The sequence below is a fragment of the Dipodomys spectabilis genome, unplaced genomic scaffold (assembly GCF_019054845.1).
Source record: "Dipodomys spectabilis isolate Male_0828 unplaced genomic scaffold, ASM1905484v1 ptg000173l, whole genome shotgun sequence".
Classification (NCBI taxonomy): Eukaryota; Metazoa; Chordata; class Mammalia; order Rodentia; family Heteromyidae; genus Dipodomys; species Dipodomys spectabilis.
In genome coordinates this window covers 2,900,597-2,924,029 of record NW_024870850.1, presented here as the reverse complement: position 1 = coordinate 2,924,029, position 23,433 = coordinate 2,900,597, and the positions used below count along the sequence as shown (strand labels likewise).

The following is a 23,433-nucleotide window of genomic DNA, read 5'->3' as shown; positions in this document are numbered from 1 at the left end:
AGAGGAAATCAGAATTATAAATGGTGAAAAATACCAAATTATATGACATATGTGTATGAATATGGCAAAACTAAACTCAGTGGATATTGTTTAATAGAGGATAGTGGAGATGAGGAGAGGGAGTAATGTATGGGTTTAGTGAAAGTATAACATATCCATGACTGACATGTCCCAGGGAGACATCTTTGGACAGCTACTATATACTTAACAGGAATGATGGAAGTGTAAATGAAATGCTGTCCACTCATAGGCTCTAAATGGAGGGGGGAATAGTGAACGTAGATTGTGAAGGTGGCTGATCAAGGTCAAAGTATCTAATACACACTGAGGAAAACAGAGCCAATTGCTTTCAGAATAAGGGCAAGTAGCTGAGTTTTAGGGAGGGTATGAGTCTCACTGGGGAAAATTCACACACATGTGGAAATCCCCAAATGAAATATTCTTTTTTTTTTTTAAATTTAATTTAATTTTATTTGCGAACATACTGTACAGAGGAGTTACAGTTACATGGGCAGGATAATGCGTACATTTCTTACCAAGCATTGCAGCCTCCTCCTTTGTTTATTCTTCACATCCCTTCCCAGCCTCCCCCCTCCCCCCCTAATCCCAATCCTTCTCCATCCCCCCTCCCCCCCCCCCCCCCCCCCGCACCAACGTTGTAAAGCTCGTTTTGGACATGACAACTTGTACTTCTCATTGTTGCAACAGGTCCACCTGTATCCTTAAACAACTGGTTTTTCCCCATCTCCTCCACAAGTTATACTGACATCAAATATAGTGAAAGCAGGGGTTATACTGTGGGGGAGGGACATACAAAGCAACAAAGAGATAATCTTATAAATGTGTTAGAAACACATGCATGAAAGAAAAAAAACATTAAAATACACATCTAAGGGTTAATTTTCCTGACATCACATTATCTGACCTTTTCCGCTTGACTCATACATATACTAGATATTACAAATAAGGGAAACCATGGGACCTACATTACTTTGGGCCTGGCTTACTTCACTTAATATAATTTTTTCCAAGTTTTTCCATTTCCTAACAAATGGGGCAATGTCATTCTTTCTGATGGAGGCATAGAATTCCATTGTGTATATATACCACATTTTCTTGATCCATTCATCTACTGAGGGACATCTGGGTTGGTTCCATATCTTAGCTATGGTAAATAATGCTGCAATAAACATAGTTGTGCTGGTAGCTTTAGTGTGGTCTTGTTTGTAAACATTTGGGTAAATGCCCAAAAGTGGGATTGCTGGGTCATAGGGGAAAAACTTCTTGTTTCCATATCTTGGAGTTCATTTCTCTTAGGATCATCTTATATGATCATATCTATTGAGATACTCTGCTCAGCTGCTAGGATTATCCTAGACATGTTTCGTTCCTACAGGCTAGTAGTCTGAAGTTTTCCTTAATGTTTATTATGTGACCTATATTTTGTCAATCTTAGTAGAAAAAATTTGTACTGTAGAGATGCAAATTAGGCAATGTATTATTATTATTATTATTATTTTTGTCAGTTGTGGGGCCTGAACTCAGTGACTGGGCACACTCTCTGAGCACTTTTACTAAAGGCTAGCATAGCACTCTACCACTTTTTGAGCCATTTTTTTCTGATGGTTAATTGGAGATAAGTCACAAACTTTCTTGTCTGGCCTAGATTTGAACTGTGATGCTCAGATATAAGCCTCCTGTATAGCTAGGATAACAGGAATGAGTCATTATTTTATGTCAGGTTTACTGCATGAAGCCAGGTAAGCCAGCAACCACACTTTCCTTATGAGATATTTGCCTAAAATGAATACTGCATTGCTTGTGCACATTCACCCCCTCAGGTTTTTTTTCTGCCACAAAAAGTCTCATTAATAAATGGCTAAGGAGGAATTTCAAGAAATTCTAGCAGCCTGTTTGATTCCTACGGCAAGAGAAAATGTCATTGTCTCTTTTTTTAGTATTTTTTATTGTAAAAATACTGTACAGAGGGGTTACAGTTACATGAGCAAGGTATTGAGAATATTTCCTATTGAGCATTGTTGCCTCCTCCTTTGTTTTTGCCCTACCATTCCTTCCCTCCCACCTCTATAACTTACCCCGACCCCCCGGCCCCTGCCAAAGCTGTAAAGTTTGTTTTCAACATTGTGTTTTGTATATCTCATTGTTACAACCCATATCCTTATTTAAGCATTTTGTTTTTTTCCCTTCCCCTACCTGAATTAGAGAAGTGTATATACAAGATGCAGGGCACTGACATCAAATACAGTGAAAATAGGGGATAAGCCATGGGGGAGGAACATACAAAAGAACAAAAAAATCACATGGTACATTATAAACGTTAGAAACAATAGCAAGAAAGAAAAAAGATATTTGTGTCCATCTTGGAATTCATTTTGCTTTACATCATCTTATATGGTCATATGTACATAGCTTTTGACATTTTCTACTTGTCCTACACATGTACTAGTTATTGCAAATAAGGGAAACCATGAGACCTATGTTTCTTTGGGCCTGGCTTACTTCACTTAATATAATTTTTCCAAGTCTTTCCATTTCAAAATGTGGTATACACACACACACACACACACACACACACACACACATGTATACATATAATGGAATTCTATGCCTCCATCAGAAAGAATGACATTGCCCCATTGTCTCCGTTTTTAAGTGCTGGTGTGACAAGTATAAGCTGAGGTGGCTGCCCACACTTAGCAGTAGAGAATATATATATATATCTTATGTGTGCTTATCTTTCTTATTCTCCACTATTTTCTCACAGTTATCTGAATTTCATTCTCTTAACTTCCCAAAATATATTTAAATATTTTTATTTTCTGGGCTAAAATAGACATATTGAGTATCAAAGTTACTGCTGGTGGATGCTTTTAAATAGCTAATGTTTGGCAGTACTTAAGGTCTGGATGTGGTAGTCTGGAAAAATCTGAGCTTAATTTGATCTTTTTAAAAATTTTATCATCTTGAAGTTGTATGAGGAGTTGCCATTTATCAAAGCAGTTTATGAGTACAGTGCATAGATGCCTCTCAGTAGATGAAAGGATCAAGAAAATGGGATTATATATATATATATATATATATATATATATATATATATATATATATATATATATATATGCATGAATTCTATGCCTCCATGAAGAAGAATGACATTGTTTGGAAATGGAAAGACTTGGAAAAAATTATACTAAGTGAAGTAATCCAGAACCAAAGAAATAAAGGTCCCATAGTTTTCCTTATTTGCATTAAGGGAATATACGTCTAGGATAATCTTAACTGACAAGTAGAAAAGGGCAAAAGCTATGCACATATGACCATATAAAATGATGCTATTGCGAAATGAACCTCAAGATAGGGACACAAGAGGTTTTATCTTTGTTGCTGTTGTTTTAATGTACTTAAAATGTACTATGTGATTTCTTTTGTTTCTTTCCCACGTTCTTCCCCCATGGTATAACCTCTGTTTTTACTGTATTTGATTCCGGTGCCCTGCATATTGTATATACATTTTTATATTTTGGGGAGGGGAAGGGAAATAACAAAATGCTGAAATAAGGATACAGGTTGACCCATTGTAACAATGAGATGTACAAGACACTATGTTAAAAATGAACTTTACAACTGACATGGGGGTAGGGAAGGGTAGGGGAAGGAGTTGGAGAGTTGAGGAAAAACAAAAGAAGGGGTAACTGCTCAAGAGAAAATGTACTCATTACATTACTAATGGTAACTGTAACCCCTTTGCACAGTATCTTTACAATAAAAACATATATTAAAAAATTTTAAATTCTGTAGGAAATATTGAATTCTTGACTATATTCTTCCCCACTTTTCTTTCACCCTTGACCTCACCCCATCCCTTTCAAGTAGTCAGTTTCTGGTGTTTATTTTGTTGAACTCTGCCTTTGCAGAGTTATTTGAAATCTATCGAATCTATTGTATTTCAGTTAGTTCATTTGTATACACTTGCATACCATTCAATATTTTTACTTATATGTTTACAAATGAATTCTAGCATCACATTTGAGGGAAAACATGAAAACTTTTTTTAAAATTGTGAAAATACCGTACAGAGGGGTTACAATTACATGGGCAAGGTATTGAGTATATTTCTTATCAAACATTGTTGCCTCCTCCTTTGTTTCCCCTTTCCATCCCTTCCCATTCCTCCCCCCCCCCCTTTCCAAGACCCCGCACCCTTGCCAAGGTTGTAAAGTTCATTTTTTGATATAATGACTTGTACATCTGATTGTTGCAATGGGTCCACCTGCATCCCTATTTAAATGATTTGTTTTTTCCTTCTCCTCCACAAATTATACCAACATCAAATACAGTGAAAACAGGGTTTTATACAGTAGGGGAGGGACATAAAAAGCAACAAAGAAATAATCTTATAAATATGTTAGAAACAATCGCAAGAAAGAAAAAAAACCTTTGAATCTTTATCTTGGGGTTCATTTCGCCTAACATCAACTTATCTGACCATATCTGCTTGTCTCAGACATATACTAGTTATTGCAAATAAGGGAAACCATGGGACCTATTTTTTGGTGGCCTGGCTTATTTCACTTCTTTCTATTTCCTAACAAATTGGGCAATGTCATTCTTTCTGATGGAGGCACAGAATTCCATTGTGTATATATACCACATTTTCTTGATCCATTCATCTACTGAGGGGCATCTGGGTTGGTTCCATATCTTAGCTATGGTAAATAATGCTGCAATAAACATAGTTGTGCTGGTAGCTTTATTATGGTCTTGTTTGTGATCATTTGGGTAAATGCCCAAAAGTGGGATTGCTGGGTCATAGGGGAGCTCTATGTAGAGTCTTTTGCAGAACCTCCAGACTACTTTGCAAAGTGGTTGAGGAAGTTCACATTCTCACAAAAACGCAGTAGGGTTCCCTTCTGTCCACATTCCCTCCAACATCTGTTGTTATTAGAGTTCTTGATTATAGCCATTCTAACTGGGGTGAGGTGATATCTCAATGTTGTTTTGATTTGCTTTTCTTTTATGACTAGGGAGTTGAGCATTTCTTCATGTGTCCATTGGCCATCCTTCTTTCCTTTTCAGAGAAATTTCTCTTTAAGTCTTTAGCCCACTTATTAATTGGGCAGTTTGTTTCTTTGAAGATTTGTTGTTGGGGGATTTAATTTTTTGAGTTACATCTATATTTTAGATATGAGACCATTATCCATTGTATGGCTAGTGAAGATCTTCTCCCAATCCGTGGGCTTTCTGTTGATCTTGCTAGCTATGTCCTTTGCTATGCAGAAGCTCTGCAATTTCAGGCAATCCCATTTGTCCAACCTTTCTTTGATTTGTGTTTCTTGGTGTCTATTAAGAAAATTTAGGCCTGTGAGAAAGAGACCTAGGGTTTCTCCTATTCCATCCTGTAATGTTTTCAGAGTGTCTGCTTTGACTCCTAGGTCTTTGATCCATTTGGAGTTGATTCTGGTGCAGGATGATATATAAGGATCTAGCTTTAGTTTTCTACAAGTGATTAACCAATTTTGCCAGCACCATTTATTTGAAAAGCTATCTTTCTTCCATTCTAATTTTTTAGCTCCCTTATAGAAGATTAGATGGCTATAGGTCTTTAGGTTCATTTCTGGGTTTTCAATTCTATTCCATTGGTACTGAGGTCTGTTCTTGTGCCAGTACCAAACTGTTTTGATTACTATGGCTTTGTAGTAGAGTTTGAAATTTGGTATTGATATTCCTCCAGCACTGTTCTTTCTGTTAAGGATTGTTTTTGCTATTTGGGGTCTTTTATTGTTCCATATGAATTTTTGGATTGCCTCTTTTATTTCCTTGAAGAATGAGGTTGGAATATTGATAGGTATTGCATTGAATTTGTAGATAGCTTTGGAAAGTATTGCCATTTTCATGATGTTAATCCTTCCAATCCAGGAGCATGGGAGGTTTTTCCACTTTCTAAGTTCTGTTTTGATTTCCTTTTTTAGGTTTTTAAAGTTTTTATCATAGAGGTCCTTCACTGCTTTGGCTAAGTTAAATCCTAGGTATTTTATTTTTTGTGGGGCGATTGCAAATGGAGTTGCTTTCCTAATTTCAGCCACACTTTTGTCATTGTTGGCATACAGAAAAGCCATTGATTTTGAGGGTTAATTTTATATTCTGCTACTTTGCCAAAGTTTTGAATTAGCTTGAGTAATTTGGGAGTGGAGTCTGTGGGATTCTTTAAATACAAGATCATGTCATCTGCAAAGAGGGAGAGTTTTACTTCATCTTTCCCCATTGGGATCCTTTTTATGTTTGCATCTTGTCTTATTGCTGTAGCTAGGCATTCTGATACTAGATTGAAGAGAAGAGGAGAGAGTGGACATCCTTGTCTCGTTCCTGAGTTAAGAGGAAATGGCTTTTGTTTTCCACTATTAAGTATAATGCTGGCTGTAGGTTTGTCATGTACAGCCTTTGTTGTATTGAGGAATGCTCCATGGATTCCTAATTTTTACAGAGCCTTCATCATAGAGGGGTGTTGGATCTTATCCAATGTTTTTTCTTTATCTATTAAGTTAACCATGTGGTTCTTATCCTTGCTCTTGTTGATGTGATGAATTATATTAATAGATTTGTGTATATTGAACCAGCTTTGCATCCCTGAAATGAATCCTGTTTGATCGTGGTGTATGATTTTTGGATGAATTAAAGCCTGTAATCTTTGTCTTGCTTGGACTGAGTTACTTCACAACATAATTTTTCAAGGTCCTTCCATTTCTTTGTAAATGATATGGTAATGTATATATCCCACGTTTTTGTAAAAATTCATCCTTTGAGGGCCATTTGAGCTGATTTCATACCTTAGCTATGGTGAATAGTTCTGCAATGAACATGTGTGCTCTTGGCCTTACAATATACTGGAGTGAAATGCTTTAGATAAATGGTCAGGAGTGGAATTCCTACATCATAAAGTAGGTATATATTTAGTTTTTTTTTGAGGAATCTCCAAACTACTTTCCAGAATGTTTGAACAAGTTTACATTTCCACCAACAGTGTATTGGAGTTCCCTTTTGATCACATCTTCACCAGCATGTTATTGTTGTCTTGAATTTTATCATATTGTAACCAAATTTTGTGTGTGGCATGGCTTAAAGATAGTACTATTTTACCCATAAAATTATTGTCAATTACTGTCAAATTATTGTCAATTATTTTTCCTCCAATCCTCACGCACAAATTGTATAGTTCATTTTCAGCATGGTGCCTAGAGAGTACCACTGATGCACTGTTAGTCCTTTCTCCCTCCATTTCTGTTTTCCCTCTCAAAGATATATAAACAAACAAGACAGAAAGCAAAAACAAAAACCTTCATTTCTATTTACTGGAGTTCATTTCAATAAATATTATTTTATATGGTTAGAGGCACTCTGGCATTGTGCCTTTGTTCTCCTCCCCTATGTTTATCCTCCTTTGGTCTCACTGTGTATGAATGCACAGAGTCCTGTATAATTTTTTATACCCAATTGTATTTTAGAACTAGCTCCTGCATATGAGCAAAAATATGCAGCATTGTGTCTCTGAACTTGGCTTATCTCACTTAACATGGTTTGTTCTAAGCACATCAATTTCCAGCAAATGGCATATTATTCTTTCTAATGGCTACATAAAATTCCATTGTGTATAGGCACCACAATTTTGATTCACTCATTTTTTGTAGGGCATCTGGACTTGTTTTTATAATTTAGCTATTGTGAATAGTGCAGCAATGATGGCTTGTGATGTTCTGGGTAGATGCCCAGGAGTGATATGGCTGGCTTCTAGTAAAGATCCATGTTTTGTTTTTGGAGGAAATTGCAGACTACTGTCCTGTGTTATTTTCAGGGATATTTCCTTCAGGCTATTAATAATTTAGTTCTTTGTGAGGTAGTCCTATAACTTGAACTCAGTGCATCAGGCTGTTGCTTGGCGTTTTCACTCAACGTTGGCATTCTACTGCTTAAGCCATACCTCTCTTTTCTAAAAAATATTGAACTATGTTACCTCAGTAATATAAAGGAATCCCATACATGTTCATTGCCTGTGGAACAAGTTATAATTCCATATATGTACATGTGCCTACATAACAAGTACATTCTCTTATTTATATTTGTATTCCCCAATCCATTCATCTGCTTTTTCAGTCTGTTGCAAATTATTATACTATTTTAATATATATGTATGTACATATATATGTATATATATATACATATACAGAGATAGAGAGAAGATAGAGAGATGGTATTTAGATCTCTTCATTACTCAGGATCCTTTCCTTTTCACAATCTCAATTTAATTATATTGTTGTGAGACTAGTGCATTTCCATCACTGAATTTCAACATATTTGCTTTGGTACTGCTTGAATGCAGTCTCTCCATTACTTCAAATTTGAGAGCTCCTCTCTACAGATGGGATAACAGTGTTGGGCAGAATAAGTTGGAAAACTATTTTGTAGTGCACTTATATGACATCTTTTTTGTTTTGTTACAAAAATCAGAACTATGTCTCATAGTTCTCATTGTACTTTAGTTCTGATAGAGGTTACAGGAAGAGAAGTCATTATGTGAGAGAAGCTTGCCACACTTTGCCTTACTTCTGGAAGTTCTTTTTTGAGACATTTATACAACCACATGACATAAACTGGGTGACATTAAGCAAAAAAATTTACTTTTCACACATGTGGATCAAGGGAACAGATATTTGGTATTTCATCTATGACAAAATGCAGGCATATTTCCTGTTCACAGATACCATTTTTTCATGTGTTGCACTTGACAAAGAGAAAAAATGAGAGTGAACTGGGATTTCATAAGGATAAGAACGTTATTCATAACAAATACCCTTTCATTCATTAGTTTAAATCAGAATAAATAATTATATTGTCAAAAAAAATTTGAACTGTGCTTCCTTAGTTCCTATGTTACTTGCTCAGGTTTATCTTCAAGAACTACCGGATGGTTCTGGCCTTGGCATTTGCTATTGAAGAAATCAACAAGAACTCTGATGTTTTAGACAACATGACTCTTGGATTTGACATCTATAATATGGATTTCAGAGCTTGGTCAGCATTTGAAAACCCCTTTATTTGGCTTTCTGGACAGTACAACATCCCAAACTACACCTGTTTGAGAGAAAGCAAATCTGTAGCAGTACTTACAAGAACATCAGGAACAACATCTGCCCAGATTGGGCAACTGTTGGAACTCTACAAATTTCCACAGGTGAGGGTAAGAAAGATTAAAAAATATAGCTGGGTGGCAGTGGCTCAGGCCTGTAATCCTAACTGCTCTGGAGATTGAGATCTGAGGATCACAGTTCAAAGCCAGCCTGGGTAGAAAAGGCCAGGAGAGTCTTATCTCCAATAAACCACCAGAAAATTAGAAGTGGTGCTGTAGCTTAAGTGATAGTGCGATTGCCTTAAGCTGAAGAGCACAAGGACAGGACCCAGGCCCAGAGTTCAAACCCCACAACTGACAATCAATCAATCAATCAATCAATCAATCAATCAATCAATCAAGTGTCTTTGGTGTTATTTTCAGGTGTGTGAAGAGAGTGATAGGAAAAGGTTGGATTAATGGGCCAAGCTTGGTGGCGGTAAGGGTATTTACATTCTACTCTTTAGAGGAGGTAGGATCAGACAAAGGAATTACCTGGAGCACTGAGCTCATCAATAATTTTCTAGAAACTGCTCAGGATTTGGTGAATGACTTTAAAATTCCTACCACTTTGACTGTTATTTATTAATACAGATTAGGACTCAAATTGTGACTTTTGGTTATTGTTTTATTCACATAGCCTACAATTTTCTTTTCCTTTTAGGTCACCTTTGGGCCTTTTGATCCTATCCTTACTGACCACAGCCAGTTTCTTTCTCTCTATCAGATGGCACCAAAGGACACATCTCTAGCCATTGCCACAGTCTCCTTGATGCTTCATTTCAGCTGGAACTGGGTGGGATTATTGATCTCAATGGATGAGAAGGGTTTATGGATCCTTCCACAACTGAGGGATGAGATGTCCAAGAATGAAGTCTGTGTAGCCTTTGAGGAAATGATCCCAGGCAGTGTCTTTACAGAAATGTCAAAAATCATAGGAATATACAACCAAATTAATACATCATCAGCAAACATCTTCATTATTTTTGGTGACACTGAAACCATTGCAGACTTGAAGTATTCTGTACCACTCTTAATAAAAGGCAAAGTTTGTATCATGAATTCACAGTGGGATTTAACCAGAAAGAGAAATTTCCTGTTAGGCTCATTCCATGTGCCTCTCATTTTTTCACACCACCATTCAGACATTTCTGGATTCCCAGATTTTTTTTTTAAATAATTTATTTTATTTTATTTGAGAACATACTGTACAAAGGGGTTACAATTACATGGGAAGGATAATGCATACATTTCTTACCAAGCATTGCAGCCTCCTCCTTTGTTTACCTTTCACCAGCCTTCCCAGCCTCCCCCCTCCCCCCCCGCCCAATCCTTCCCACCCTGCCCCCCCACACCGACATTGTAAAGCTCGTTTTTGACATGACATTTTGTACTTCTCATTGTTGCAACAGGTCCACCTGAATCCTTAAACGACTTGTTTGTCCCCATCTCCTCCACAAGTTATACTGACATCAAATATAGTCAAAGCGGGGGTTACACTGTGGGGGAGGGACATACAAAGCAACAAAGAAATAATCTTATAAATGCGTTAGAAACACATGCATGAAAGAAAAAAAACATTAAAATACACATCTAAGGGTTAATTTTCCTGACATCACATTATATGACCTTTTCCGCTTGACTCATACATATACTAGATATTGCAAATAAGGGAAACCGAGGGACCTATGTTTCTTTGGGCCTGGCTTACTACACTTAATATAATTTTTCCAAGCCTTTCTATTTCCTAACAAATGGGGAAATGTCATTCTTTCTGATGGAGGCATAGAATTCCACTGTGTATATATGCCACATTTTCTTGATCCATTCATCTACTGAGGGGCATCTGGGTTGGTTCCATATCTTAGCTATGGTAAATAATGCTGCAATAAACATAGTTGTGCTGGGAGTTTTAGTGTGGCCTTGTTTGTAAACATTTGAGTAAATGCCCAAAAGTGGGATTGCTGAGTCATAGGGGAGTTCTATGTGAAGTCTTTTGAGGAGCCTCCATACTGCTTTCCAAAGTGGTTGAACAAGTTTACACTCCCACCAACAATGAAGTAAGGTTCCTTTCTGTCCACATCCCCTCCAGCATCTGTTGTTGTTAGAGTTCTTGATTTTTGCTGTTCTAACTGGAGTGAGGTGATATCTCAATGTTGTTTTGATTTGCATTTCTTTTATGGCTAGGGATGTTGAACATTTCTTCATGTGTCTATTGGCCGTCCTTCTTTCTTCTTCAGAGAAGTTTCTCTTTAAGTCTTTCGCCCACTTATTTATTGGGCAGTTGTTTCTTTGAGGATTTGTTGTTGGGGGGTTTAATTTTTTGAGTTCCAAGTATATTTTAGATATGAGACCCTTGTCCGTTGTATGGCTAGTAAAGATCTTCTCCCAATCCGTGGGCTTTTTATTGATCTTGCTAGCTATGTCATTTGCTCTGCAGAAGCTCTGGAACTTTATGCAATCCCATTTGTCCAACCTTTCTTTGATTTGTTGTGTTTCCGGGTCTCTATTCAGAAAATTTCGGCCTGAGCCAAGGAGACCTAGGGTTTCTCCTATTCCATCCTGTAATGTTTTCAGAGTGTCTGCTTTGAGTTCAAGGTCTTTGATCCATTTGGAGTTGATTCTGGTGCAGGGTGATATATAACGATCTAGCTTTAGTTTTCTACATGTAGTTAACCAATTTTGCCAGTACCATGTACTGAAGAGGCTGTCTTTCTTCCATTATATTGTTCTAGCTTCCTTATTGAAGATTAGATGGCTATAGGTCTGTAGGTTCATTTCTGGGTTTTCAATTCTATTCCATTGGTCCTGAGGTCTGTTCTTATGCCAATACCAAGCTGTTTTGATTACTATGGCTTTATAGTAGAGTTTGAAATTTGGTATTGATATTCCTCCAGCAGTGTTCTTTCCATTCAGGAGCGTTTTGGCTATTCGGGGTCTTTTATTGTTCCATATGAATTTTTGGATTGCCTCTTCTATTTCCTTGAAGAATGAGGGTGGAATTTTGATAGGTATTGCGTTGAATTTGTAGATAGCCTTGGGAAGTATTGCCATTTTCACGATGTTAATCTTTCCAATCCAGGAGCATGGGAGGTTTTGCCATTTTTTAAGTTCTGTGTTGATTTCCTTTTTCAAGATTTTAAAGTTTTCATCATAGAGGTCCTTCATTTCTTTAGCTAATTCCTAGGTATTTTATTTTTTGTGGGGCTATTACAAATGGAGTTGCTTTCCTAATTTCAGCCACACTTTTCTCATTGTTAGCATACAGAAAAGCCATTGATTTTGGGGGGTTAATTTTATAACCTGCTACTTTGCCGAAGTTTGAATCAGCTTGAGTAATTTGGGAGTGGAGTCTATGGGATTCTTTAAATACAAGATCATGTCATCTGCAAAGAGGGAGAGTTTTATTTCTTCTTTCCCTAGTTGGATCCCCTTTATGTCTGCATCTTGTCTTATTGCTGTAGCTAGGCATTCCAATACTAGATTGAAGAGAAGTGGAGAGAGTGGGCATCCTTGTCTTGTTCCTGAGTTAAGAGGAAATGGTTTGGTTTTTCACCATTGAGTATAATGCTGGCTGTAGGGTTGTCATATACAGCCTTTATTGTATTGAGGAATGTTCCATGGATTCCTAATTTTTCCAAAACCTTCATCATAAAAGGGTGTTGGATCTTGTCGAATGCTTTTTCTGCATCTACTGAGATAACCATGTGGTTCTTATTCTTGCTCCTGTTGATGTGATGAATAATATTAATTGATTTGCGTACATTGAACCAGCTTTGCATCCCTGAAATGAATCCTGTTTGATCGTGGTGTATGATTTTTTTGGATGAATTGTTGAAGTCGATTGGCCAAAATTTTGTTGAGAAGTTTTGCATCAATGTTCATCAAAGAAATGGGTCTATAGTTGTCTTTCTTTGATGAGTCCCTGCCTGGTTTTGGGATGAGGGTTATGATGGCTTCATAGAATGTGTTCGGTAGTGAGCTTTCTCTTTCAATTTCATTGAAGAGTTGGAGGAGAATTGGTGTGAGCTCTGCTTTGAATGCCTTGTAAAATTCTGCTGTAAAACCATTTGGTGCTGGACTTTTCTTAGCTGGGAGGTCTCTTATTGCTGTTTCTATTTCAGTGCTTGATATGGGCCTGTTAAGATAGTTTAACTCATCTTGGTTTAGTTTTGGCATGTCAATATTTGCTAGGAAGAGGTCCATTTCTGTCAAGTTCTCAAACTTATTAGCATAAAGTTTTGAGAAGTATTCCCTTATAATGTTCTGAATCTTGGTTGTTTCCGTGGTGATGTTTCCATTCTCATCTCTGGGTTTATTAATTTTGGTGTGTTCTCTTCTTTTTCTGATAAGATTTGCTAAGGGTCTGTCAATTTTGTTATGTTTTTCGAAGAACCAACTCTTTGTTTTGTTGATTCTTTCTATAGTTTTTTTGGATTCTAATTCATTTAATTCTGATTTAATTTTGATTATTTCTTTCTGTCTACTGGATTGTGGTTTATCTTGCTGCTCTTTTCCAAGGAGGTTTAGATGTGTCATTAAATTGTTAGTTTCAGATCTCTCCAATTTGTTGATGTAGGAGCTCAGAGCTATAAACTTGCCTCTGAGTACTGCCTTTGCTCTGTCCCAGAGGAGCTGGTAATTTGTGTGTTCATTTTTGTTGAATAGCATGAACATTTGAATTTCCTTTCTAATCTCTTCCATGACCCACTCATGATTCAGCAGTGTGTTGTTCAGCCTCCATGTGATGCCGGACTTTCTTTGGTGGCTTTTGGTGTTGAGTTCTAATTTTATTCCCTTGTGGTCAGAGAGAATGAAAGGTATAACTTCAATGTTTCTGAATTTAGACAGGTTTGTTTTGTGGCCTAAAATGTGGTCTATTTTAGAAAAAGTTCCATGTGCTGCTGAGAAAAACGTGTATTCTGATGCTGCTGGGTGAAATGTTCGGTAGATGTCTGTTAAGTCTAGTTGATCTATGCAGCTGTTTAGATCTGCGGTTTCTCTGTTGAGTTTTTGCCGAGTTGATCTATCTAGTGGGGAGAGTGGTGTGTTAAAATCCCCAACAATTAATGTCTTTGGATCTATATGGTATTTGAGGGAAAGTAGTGTTTCTTTGATAAATTTGGGAGCTCCATTGTTTGGCGAATAGATATTTAGAATTGTAATATCCTCCTGAAGGAGAGATCCTTTAATTAGTATGTAGCGACCTTCTTTACCTCTTCTCACGAATTTTAATTTGAAGTCTATTTTATCTGATATTAGGATTGCAACTCCCGCCTGTTTATGGGGTCCGTTTGCTTGGTAGATTTTGTTCCAGCCTTTAACATTGAAAATGTGTTTGTTTTTACGGGCAAGATGTGACTCCTGAAGGCAGCAGATAGAAGGGTCTTGTTTTTTAATCCAACTAAACAGTTTATGTCGCTTAATTGGAGAGTTCAGTCCGTTAACTTTAAGAGCTAGGACTGAGAGGTATTTGGGAGTTCCTGCCATGTTATCCACCTTCTTGGGGGCTGTGAAAACTGGGTTCTTCCTATGGTTCTTGGATTCTCAGTTTGGGTGCAGTTTCTTGGCTTTTGTTGCGGTCTTGTTGGTTTTCTATGTGCAGGACATCTTTAAGAATCTTTTGTAGGGCTGGTTTGGTGGAGATGTATTGTTTCAATTTTTCTTTGCTATGGAAGGTTTTTATTTGGCCTTCAGTTATGAAGGAGAGTTTAGCTGGGTACAGTATTCTTGGTTGATAGTTGTTTGTTTTTAGGGCATGGCATACATCATTCCAGGCTCTTCTTGCTTTGATTGTCTCTGCTGAGAAATCTGAGGTGATTCTAATTGGTTTCCCTTTATAGGTGATTAATCTTTTCTCCTTGACAGCTTTAAGGATCTTTTCCTTGGTCTGAGTTGATCCTGTGTGGATTATAATGTGACGGTGGGATGTCCTATTCTGGTCCAGTCTATTTGGGGTTCTAAAGGCTTCTTGTATTTGAATAGGCCTATCTTTTTGCATGTTTGGGAAGTTCTCTGCTAGGATCCTGTTAAACAAATTTCCTAGACCATTAACTTCTGTTTCTAGGTGCTCCTCTACACCCATTATCCTTAGATTAGGCCTTCTGATGGTGTCTTCCAGGTTTTGGATAGATCTATCATACTTCTTGGACTTGTCTTGGATGGTTGTATGTTCTTTCTCTATAATATCTAGGCTGTCTTCAATCCCTGAGATTCGATCTTCTGCATGGTCTAACCTGCTGTCAAGATTCTCTACTTTGTTTTTTATCTCTTTTCCTTCTAATTGGTCAGCTTTGATGGCTTCAAGTTCTTTGTTGAAGCTCTGTTTTAGGTCTTGTATGAATTTCTTTACTTCCTTAATTTGGTGTTCAGTGTTTGTTCTCAAATCACTTAGTTGATTGGGTATGGTTTCTTTGGACTCCCATTCCTTCTGTTGGGTTCCATTCAGCATTCCCTTTGTGGTCTCCCTGACTTCCTTCAGCTCTTTGTTAATGGATTCCATGAATGCCTTTAGTGATCTTTGTGTGTTCTCTAACTGGTCTCTCAATTCCTGTATTACTCTTTGATTAGCTTCCTCCCGTTCGTGGGATTCCTGCAGTTCTCTTTCCTCCCGTTCGTGGGATTCCTGCAGTTCTCTTTGAGTGTTCTCAGCCTGCTCACACCATTCCTCCCTTTCTCTTTGAGTATTCTCAAGTTGTTCACGCAAATCCTGTATCAGTTTTTGAGTAGCTTCCTCACGCTTATGATATTCTTGTATAAACTTCTAGGATGCCTCCTCTCTCTCCATATCACGCTCATGCAGAGTCCTTTGTAAGTTGTCAAACTACTTATTTATCATGTTTGCCAGCAGTGTTTGTAGAGCTATTTGGGAACTCTCCTCTGGATTATTCAATATCTGTTCTAACCCCTGATTATCATGATTGGGAATTGAGATACCCGAATTTGCCATTTTTCTTGTGTTTTTCTGGCTTACTCTGCCCATTTGAGATGAATATAGCACCAGTTTTGTGCTAGAACACTATCTTAAGGCAACCATCAACCAAAGTTTGCATTTGTACAGTCAATAGTCTACAGATACAATCTAGTTCAACAGATACATCTATTCAACATCAAATAACTATATGTTAATGGACTTCGAACCGCAGAGAAGAATTTGGAAAACCAGAAATTATTAGGGTTAAGGAGAGATGTGGGTAAAAAATAGGAATAGATTGGTGTGGGGAGGCACAGGGAGAGTTAACTTTGTCCTAATCACAATGCAGGAAATAGGTTGGGTAGGATGCAAGTAGAGAGGGAGAGAAAAAGAAGAAAGGGAAAGGGGAATGAAAAGAGACCAGAAAAAAAAATAGAAACGTAAAAATTAATGTTATTATAGAGAATAAAAGACCATCTATTTAGAGAGGAATGTGAATATGTTGAGAGAAAGGGAGGGACATAGAGGAGATGTGAAAAACTTAAAAAAATGCTTATAATATTATATAGGTATAAAGAGGTAGTACTGCTATTAAGGAATTTAAGTCTCAGAGGTTTTGAATTGAGTAATAAATTTATGGAATAAGTGTGTACACAATGGGGGATAGGGTCTACTAGTTAACTACGGGTTTATCTGAGGATGTGCAGGACAAGAGTTAAGTCACATAAAGAAGAACAAAAGAGAGGAAAAGGTGGAAAGGATAGGAAAGGGAGAAGAAAAGATCAGAAGTTCAGTAGAGCTAGACAAAAAACAAAAAGATAATTAAGAAAGAAAGAAAAAGAGAAAGAATACAAGAAAAGAAAGGAAAACGCACATTCACGTATTCCTAAAATAAAAATTATAAGAGGAAACAAAAAAAGTTACTGGAAAACAATTATTTTTTCAAAAGAGACAAAAATTAAAGATTAACAAAAGTTTTAGGAAAGGAAAAAATTTTTTATATATATAAGGTACCAAAAAAAATAAAGAAAAGAAAAGAAGAAGAAGAAAAAAAAATTCTTTGATTTTTTTTGGGGGGGGGGGAGGGGTGGGAAGAATCTTGTATCTCTCTTTTGTCTGTAACCAGCCTCTTGTTGGAGTCTCTGGTCAGCTTGAGGTCCTGTGGCTTGATTGGTTTCTTAAGTCAGTTTGTTGGAACAGGCAGAAAAATGCTCTGCTTTACCAAGATTTTGAGATCCCCTCCCAGGTTAGTTTAATGGGAGGGTGCTCTGCTTTGAGAATCACAAAAGAGGGGGATGCAGTGATAAAGCTAGGTTCTGGGTAGAGTTGAGGCCTTTCAACAAACAATAGGTTTTCCCTGGGGCTATTTTGTGAAAAAACTCACAGAGCCCAGCCTGGAGCCATTCTCAGAGTTTCTGTTTTTCAATTGATTGTGTAGGCTGCTAGAGGGAGGGGCAGCCTCTGGCTCTGGTTACCCAGTGAGGAGAGCCACTCCAATGGCTGGCGCCTGCGCTGGGTGACTTTTCCCTGGATGGAACTGAGTCTGTGAGGTCACTTCGCCATTAAGTTCTTGTGACCTGCTAAATGACTTGTTTTGTTCCAAGGCCTGAGCTGGAGCTAGCAGCTCCTCTGAGCTTTGTCGGTATCCAAGATGGAGATCACCGGTGCTGGGGGGGGAGGGGTGGCCTTCCCTCCTCTGCTCCCTGAGAAGGAGTGAGGACGTCGGGCTTCTACTCACGCCGAGTCTTGGATCCTGGGTCGTCTCTGGTCTGCAAACTGCAGGATGGAGATGTCTGCTCCTTGTCGGTTCTTGCTGGTGTTGAGTAGAATCCGCTCGTCTGCTGTGTCTGGCTCCTTTGTCCCGGACTCTCTGTGTCTCAGGTATGACCGCGGTGGTGGTTGCTGCCGCCACCCTGCCGCCGCCGCGGCAGCTGCTGGCAAGCGCTCAGATGTGTCTCCTTGCCTTGGCTTCCCCTCTCTAGACTAACTCTCTGTCCTGTGATGGCACAATTGGTGTGATTCTCTGGCTTAGGACTGTTCACTGGAACTCTAAAACTGCTTTCTATGTGAGAGCTTGTTCAGATTCCAGTTTCTCCTCCGCCATCTTCCTGGAATTCCCTCCCAGATTTTTTAAGGACAGTTAACCCTTCCAAATACCCAGGTGACTATTTTCTTGCTAGGTTGTGGCTCCTTTCTTTTAATTGCTCAGATTCTGAGATTGATTGCATAACATGGGAGAACTGTCCACAGGATGCTTCCTTGGAATGGTTGCCTGGGCAGGTTTTTGACATGGCCATGTCTGAAGAGAGTTACAATATATACAATGCTGTGTATGCTGTGGCACAGGCCCTCCATGAAATGCTTTTTCATCATACAGAAGAGCCACCATTGAGAAATGGCAAATGGATGGTGCCTTCCCCTGCACAGGTAATGCCTTCGATGTTATAAAGCACACACTATGAGCAAAGTGGTTTTCTAAAGGACTTTTACAGAGGTTTAAGCTAAGTGTTTTCAGATCTTTTTATGAGAGTTCAAGAGAAAGTATAGTTATTTAAGCGAATATGAGATGCATCTGTGTTTGTGTGTTCTTAAAGAAAACATGCCAGTGAGAAGGAAGAAATATGTTTCACATTCCCAACAATGTTTTATGTGGCAATCACCTTACTATGCTTACACAGAGAATTTTAATAGTATAAATTCAGCTTTTCCCTATGAGATTCTTAAATAATAGCAGAGGATATTATGCTCCCTTTGTACTTAAGTTTAAGTCCTGCAGAACACAATTACCATGTGTTACACACACAATCTTGTTTAAAACACTTAAGGTATTACCAGTTTAAGAAAACGAAACTTTGTGAACATTCACCCAAATCTTGTGTCAAGCTGTTGCTAGGCAACTTAGAGCAGTCTCATTCATGACTATGTAGATGAATGTGTTTTCTTTTAACAGCATCTTTATGATCTTATCCTGACTGACTAGGGTTTAGACACATTATGATATTGTAGTCCTTTAAGTCTTTCTTTTATTTATTTGATTAGATGTCTGTGTTATACTTCAACTATGAAGTATCAATTAGACACAGTTTAATTCAGGTTTTCTGTCTGAATTCTGCAATGCCTTTCATCTTAGAACAACGTATTTCTTGTAGTTGCACCCCTTTCTGAAGCACATTGAGTTTAACAATCCTGCTGGAGAGCAAGTGATTATGGATGAAAAAAGGAAACTGGAAGCAGAGTATGACATTGTGAATATTTGGAACATTCCAAAAGGTCTTGACCTTAAGGTGAAAGTTGGAATGTTTTCTCCACATGGTCAACAATTGTTTTTATCTCAAGATATGATAGAGTGGACCATAGGAACTACAGCAGTGAGTTGGATCTTTGGACATGCTCGATATAATGTTCCCCCAGATTTTGTGCTTTATGAGACACCAGTAATGTATATTTAACAATTTCCAACATAAAGAAATTTCTTATTGGTTCAATTTTAGATGGAAACAGAATATACTAACTTACCAGAGTTTCTAAATATTCTTATATTACATATCAAATTATTAATGGCACCCATTTTTTTTAAAATCAGGTTTCTATCACCGTTACAATATAGCTGTACACAGAAAGTTTACAAGGGCAAGGTAAGGAGAAAATAATGGGAGAGGTGACACTGATCAAGATATAATGAACACAGCATTTGATATGTTGAAACCTCTTTGCAAAAATATTCAGGATAATTAAAAAATAAGAATATATAGAGACAAAATAAACATTTTTTTACTTAGTTATCTGATTATGAACTTTTGGAAGTGCTAGGTAAAATGTGAACAGTTTCAATGTGTATCTCATTTTCCTCAGACACTTCACTCTGTTTGCAGTGAGAGTTGTGGGCCTGATTCAGAAAATCCCCTCAGGAGGGAAAGGCTGCCAGTTGCTTTGATTGCATCTCTTCTCCAGAGAATGAAATTGCTAATGGGACAGGTAAATCCTTGACTTATGAAGAAATTAATCTCTTCTTAGTTTTCCCCAAGCCAACCAAAAGTTGTGTTTTAGAATTACAGAGACAAAGTCTTCCTTTCTTCAGTTTTTTTCTGGTCCAGAGGCCTGAATTCTGGGTCTGAGCTTTTGTGCACAAGGCTAGCACTTTATTACTTGAGCTATAGCTCACCTTAGAGCTTTTTGTTGTTAACTGGAAGTAAGAGTCTCATAGACTTTCCTGCATTGACTGGTTTCAAACTCTGATCCTCAGATCTCAGATTCCTGAGTAGTTAAGATTATATGTGATAGCCACTAACACCTGACTAGTATTTTAATGTAGCAATTGATATTACTCCTTGAAATGACACAAATCCTGGCTCTGAATTATGTACTGATTTTTGTTCAGTTATATTCAATATTATCTGAAGAAAACTCATTATATCACTCACTAACAAGTAACTTTATCATGGAAGTAGATACAATCTTGATTAAGGATAACATTCATCCTCTTCTAAAGTACACTAAGACAATTAACATCATAGATATTGCAGTCTTTATTTCCTAGTATTCATAACTGTTCTTGCCACAGAGCAAATGCTCAGAAAATTGCTTTCAGGTTAAGATGTAGGCACAAGCATTATACATAGCATAACTTTGGAACTTCCAAGAGTTGTTTGATTCTTTGTTTGCCCTGCTTCTCAGGCATGTAGGCGAGACAAATATAACGAGATGGATTAAAAAGACATTTCTATTATCATATTCACAGACATTTAGGAAGTATAATCTACAATTTGACATGTAATATCATAGCACAGGAAAAACGTGTCGTTAAAAAGTGTCCATTATGAATATATGGAAAAGTTACTGAAAGTAATAATTTTTCAATCATAGGGAAAAACATAAGGTGGAAATGAGGTGGGAATATGAGGTAAAGAAGTGACAAATAGCAACACTAAAGATTTCTAGTAATAATGATATTTACTTTTATGGTAATAAATATTGACTCCTTAGAATTAACTTTAAGTGGGGATTTTCTCAAAAGGGACTAATGGTAATTCACACTTCTCACTAGAAAGGAACTAGTGTGTAAAGTGTCCAGATCATCAGTATGCCAACACGGAGAGAAACCAGTGCCTCATAAGAGCTGAAAGTTTCCTGGCTTTTGGAGATGCCTTGGGGATGATCCTGGCATGCATGGCTCTTTGCTTCTCTATGATCACTGCTGTTGTTCTTGGGGTTTTTGTGAAGCACAAAGACACTCCCACTGTCAAAGCCAATAACAGGACTCTCAGCTACATCTTGCTCATATCCCTCATCTCCTGTTTCCTTTGCTCTTTCCTTTTTATTGGTCGTCCCAATCCAGTCACCTGTATCCTACAGCAAACCACATTTGGAATTGTGTTCACTGTGGCCATTTCTACTGTCTTGGCCAAAACAGGGACTGTGGTTCTGGCCTTCAAGGCCACTTCTCCAGGAAGAACAATGAGGTGGCTGCTGGTATCAGGGGCTCCTAACTTCATCATCCCCATCTGTACCCTCATCCAGATGACCCTCTGTGGACTCTGGCTAGGAATCAACCCTCCTTTTATTGACATAGATACACACTTGGAACATGGTCAAATCATCATCCTTTGCAACAAGGGCTCCCTCACTGCCTTCTACTGTGTCCTGGGATACCTGGCTTCCCTGGCCTTGGCCAGCTTCACTGTGGCTTTTCTGGCCAGGAACCTGCCTGATACCTTCAATGAAGCTAAGTTCCTGACCTTTAGCATGCTGGTGTTCTGCAGTGTGTGGCTTACCTTCCTTCCTGTCTACCACAGTGCCAAGGGGAAGGTCATGGTGGCTGTGGAAGTGTTTTCCATCTTGGCCTCCAGTGCAGGGCTCCTGGTCTGCATCTTTTTGCCCAAGTGCTATAGCATCTTGTTAAGGCCAGACAGAAATTCTTTGCATAGCTTTAAAAATAAAGCAAATGTGAAGAAATAAGTCTTCTTAAGATTCAACTTGTATTTTGTTGAATGAAGGACTAAGCTACATCTATACCTTTTGTTTCAATGAGCTTTTTGTTTAAATTGGAATTATTTCAAATGACTTTTACTCATTATATAGTACTGGTACAGTCATAACTATTTTATTCTGTATATTTTTCTATTTAATATGTACTAAATCCTTTCATTCCCATCTAGTACTTCCTATGTATAAGACTATAGAGTCAACCCAAGCACCACAAAATGTTTCAAGCATGTGAAAACAAATGTACATTTTGAGAAGAGGGACTTTGTTCACATATAACATCATTGTCTAAATAGATAATCTCAAAAGAAACAACTAAGCACTCCTAGAAGATTGTAGAAATATCATATAACACTTGAACGATACACAAAAGGCATTATTTGGCTATATTCACTGTAAGCAAGTGGACTTGAAAGTAAAAAAAGAAATAAAAGTAAAAAAAGAATAGGATAAACAGGAAATGCAATTAGTGGAGGAATGGTGGTAGGCATGTAGAGACAGAAAGAGAGAAGAGAGGAAAGAGAAAGGTACACACAGTTTCAAAGAACATGAAAATCCACATAGGAAATTAGGTGAAGTCAAACATCAATAAAAGTCTGATGAGCTGAATGCCAATGGATTATCCCTATACCTCTAGGTACTGAAGAAGGCTGAGATCTCAGGATTGCAGTTTGAAGGCATATTGGAGAGACCAATCTGAGAGACTCTTATTTCCAATTAACTATCAGAAAGGTGAAAGAAGAGTCATGTCTTAAGTGGTAGAATGCCAGACGAGCAAAAAAGGCTGAGTGGGAAGTATTGCAAGCCCCAGTACTAGTGAGCATTTGCATATGCATGTGCACACAGACACAAGTCTAATGAAAAACGCATTTGAAAACAAAATTTCTTACTAAATTTGAATTATCCATTATGTATATACACCAAAAATATAATTCATTATGAAAAGGCACCTAGGACAAAAATCCTAACATAGGCAATAACAATGAAAGAAAACCAAAATAGAAACAAAGTACAGGCAGACAAAGGATGGAGGGAATGCACTGAAGTACAGCTTTTCACTTTCACCATATTTGCAAATATTATTACAGATGAATCACCAAAAGAAAGACTGTTTTCAGATTATTAGATAATTGTGAACAAAAACTCAGCCAAAATCAAAGATAGGTAAAACCATAAAAAGTTATTATTTAGTAAACAGATGGTAAACCTATAAAGAATGTACAACCAATCCCCTGGCAATTTCTTCAACAGATCAAAGTGCTCAACACTCCCTAGAAGACACTGAAAGTGATGATATGTAGTGGATTTTTTTCTAACACCTCGAGATATCAAATATGTGGTGCTTATTGACAAGAGTGTATTC

The 23,433-nt window shown here is 37.6% G+C and overlaps 1 pseudogene; it reads left to right on the top strand.

The window, feature by feature from the left end:
- The first annotated feature begins 8,974 nt into the window (after positions 1 to 8,974).
- Positions 8,975 to 22,043, top strand: LOC122119903 (annotated as a pseudogene).
- The last annotated feature ends 1,390 nt before the right edge of the window (positions 22,044 to 23,433 follow it).